Source organism: Bombus pascuorum, chromosome 11 (assembly GCF_905332965.1).
Source record: "Bombus pascuorum chromosome 11, iyBomPasc1.1, whole genome shotgun sequence".
NCBI lineage: Eukaryota > Metazoa > Arthropoda > Insecta > Hymenoptera > Apidae > Bombus > Bombus pascuorum.
This window is the reverse complement of record NC_083498.1, coordinates 10,988,921-10,992,760: the sequence shown is the minus strand read 5'-3', so window position 1 is coordinate 10,992,760 and position 3,840 is coordinate 10,988,921.

Sequence of the window (3,840 nt, the reverse complement as noted above, 5' to 3'; positions counted from 1 at the left end):
CGTTTTTGTTGAAGCGATCGCCACTTCTGAGAAAACAATACATCTGGTCTTTGCTTTCTCAAGCGTTAAGGTCATCGATAGCGCGTAGACAAAAGAATGCGTCGAGGACGTTGGTTTCGGCGGTTCTTTTAGTCTCAGGGTAACATTGCTAGCGAGAGGATCTGGATCAGCTTACATTGTATTCCACATTTTGTACTTTATTAGTCACAATATATATACTTACAATACCTTACAATTTACCCACGCATTTCTTTAATTCCACATACACCGAATAACCTTAACAGTTCTGTACAACGAAAGACGTCCGCAGACGTAATGGTATTATTTATAACGCGCGTGGATAAGTTGGATTCAATGGCTAGTAGCTCGAGGATAGAGATCGATCAGCGTGCTATTTGTATCTTTCATGGCAGAAAATTGAATTAGTTTGCGGTGGACGATTAAACGCGTTGGTGTATAGAGTTAATACTTTGCATAGTCAAATGTATTTAAACTTATTCGCAGTATAGAGTTAATCGTCGTTCGCTCGGTATGCGTATACAGGGTAATGCTTGCGTTCTATAACTATAACGATGCTCGATACCGATTGTCCTAAAGATCGTGTTCGTTGATGTTAGAATTTAATCTTAAAGTCAAGATTAATAATCCGTGGAAAACACAATGTTTATGTTAAAATAATATTCAGTGATATCTATTAAACAGAACTACAGAACCAAATGTATATAAGCGAGTGATATAATTAACAACATATGCAGACAGTTGGCCAGTTACTCTCAGACTAGACGTAGATAGATGGTATCCCTTAAATGTAGATGTCTGTGTGAGAGTATTTGTGCCTATGCGTGTAATATCGGTTTATTTATATCGGTCGGGGGAGTAAGAAAGTTTAAATTCGACTTCGGTCGAGGGTTACACGTAGCGGCGATATTGTTTTGTCCGGAGTTTGTTTATCGTTACGTTTCGTGCGTTAAGACGATGTCAGTGTCAACACGAGTCGCTCTCGATTCGCATCGTCCTCCGACTCGCGCGCTGCTACAAGTTCGAGACACAAAATCGGAAAGAATTACGAGCGAATTACGTTGTAACGATTTATTTAACTCGATACGCGATACGATGAAATGAAATTAATTCAGCATACCTAACTTAAACCTAATAATTTACCTCTTCCAATCTCGAATCTTTTTCCACGCCCATCGAATTAACAAGCGGATGCGATCTAGTCGCAGTTGGTAAACCGTTTATTCATCCACTTATCTTCATCTCGAAAATTTGCAAAACGTATCATAAGAAAAACAGGGTTGAACTGGCAAAGTTTTTCTCGCGGATAACGCTAATTGGCTGGCTGGCCAACAGTGTGTAGAAAAGAGCAGCGAGAGAAGGTTGGGAAGGGGCACGCGTCGGTCCTGCATACGAAACGAGTCGAGATTAGCCGACGCTGTAATTTAGCTAGCATTCACTTTCTAGAAATCAGGATAGACTGATTCAGGAAGCGAAGGCGAACCACCCATCGACGACCGTTCGTTTCTGCTTTGATAGGTCGAATGAATTTTTTCGCTCCGCGTGTAGTTCGATTCACCGTACCACGGAGAACACTTTCAGAACGTGACTGTGCTGTTGAAATAAACGAGTTCCTTGATTACTTGGTTCCTTTCAAAAATCTATGTATATAACGCATTTATGAGCAGCAACGGTTATATCGTGATTACCTGAATTTAAACGGATATTCACCTGTTGGTTTGTGTAATCTTTAAATCCTTCACGAGATCGTCGAACCTTTAGTACATGGAACTTACTTACCGAAGAAATCGATTTTGTAAGAGGATTTTCTCGTATCCCTTCTTTAAAATATTAGCTTGTTGCATAATAAATGGCATCTTCCAACTACTATTTTCTTTTCTTATCGCGATAGCCAGCCTTCTAACTGCCATTATCCCGTAACATTCGTCCCAAAGAGGCCATTTAAGAAGTTTATCGAAGGTAATTCTAGCGTTAAGAAGAAACAAGTAAGAAAAATCCCGATTCTCGTAAACTCTCGCCGCAACCTGGTCGCTGCGAATCTTTTTCAGCCTCGCCTCGTTCGTTATCAATCACAAAAGTCGGAACAGGAACCGGTGTAGTCCGATGGCGAACCGAATGAATGCGTTGCTCTCTATCGTTGCATCTCGCAGCCAGCGTTTCTATTCAACTCGTCTACCGTATAAACTCACCGCTCGTTCCAACCACCCCTTTCTCTCTCTTTCTCCCTGTCAGCGATATGCCACGAAGTTTCGATGCGGCCAGGGCACATGGAATAATTTTGCAACTGGTAGCAACGTTACCCTCGATATCGGCATATATACCAGTGGCTGCAATATCGGGTAGGGTGCCGTGGGAAAACGTTTGCCTCTTGCGCCTTTGCACCTATCCTGGTGTGCACTAGACTGTTCATTTAATGCATACGAGCCAGAGGGAGTGTGCGTTCGAATATATGCCGCTAATGGTCCGCATCGTGGACAGTGTTATATGGTTCCATTGTGCTACCCTTCTCGAGCTTGCAACCGGCTTCTCTTCTTGCTTTCGCGTTCTCTCTCTATCTTTTTCTTCGTTAGTTGGCGATTTCTTTCGCTAGTTTTACTCGTCCTGCGTTCTTTCGACTTTTCCTCTATTTATTCTCCGTCTCGTTTGCACGTTTGTTCGCCACCATCTCGTTTACACCGAGCGTCGCAATTTTCTCTCGGTGGGTGACGACAACGGGCAGACGAAGACAACCGCGAACGCGCCTTTGACACGTGCTTCCCTTTTCGAGTCGACGACGATCGTTGGTCGGCTTACAAAAGCTTCCACGCGCCACTCTTTAACGAAGAAAGCACGGCGGATACGCCTTCCGCGCGTTGCAGTTTCGTCGACCTGTTTGGCCTGATTCTCCATTTTTGTCCCTTTCTTCGAGTGCGTGTACGATGGCGACCGTTGAAAGCGAGTTCGACGATAGCGACGTTAGGACAGGGTAGCGTGAACCTCGCGTTGTATCAACGAAAATCGTTGTAATAATCGAGCTCGGCTGTTAAACCAATCGATTCTGGTTTTTGAATTTTTCTAACATTACAATATACGACCCCATGGTACGTTAGAAACGAGGACATAAGGAAAGACCTCGGAATACCAACGGTCAAGGAGGAGATTACCAGATTCGCAACAAGATACAGAACAAGAATAGAAACGCACCCGAACCAGCTGGCAGTTGAAACGTGCAACACAACAAACATCGCAAGAAGACTAAAAAGGAAACACCCAATAGACCTCATAAAAGATATAACTTAGAAAAAAAACGAAGCTGGTACCCCGCTGGGGGTAGCCGCCCACATGCTATATTATTTTTTATTTATATTTTTTTTTCTTCACCAACAAGATATAACACTTTACCAAATGTCTGCAAGGACAAATTGTAAAAGAACCAAAATAAAATAAAAAAAAAAAAAAAATTACAATATACGAGTACCTACGCGAATCTTCTCTATACACTTCCTTTTTTATATCAACGATTTTTTACCGAGAATTTTTACCGAGGATCCGTTAAACTTTCAAATATCAAATTCCTATTTAACACCTTGCTGATAATTTAGCGACTGCGTAACGAGTCGTTCTTAAGAGGCCACGGCGAAGGTTCGTTACATTCAGCTGCTCGTATTGCTTTCGTTGCATACGAACGAGTTCGATATTAATTTCGAGGAATCTCCTGTATCTCTAACCGGGCCTCTATCCCCTGATATTGAAATCGAGCCTCCTGCACAGCACGAACGCGTCTTCCGAGCACGTGTTAGATAAATACGATATTCTCGCGATACGTTCGCGCTGCCGTAACGA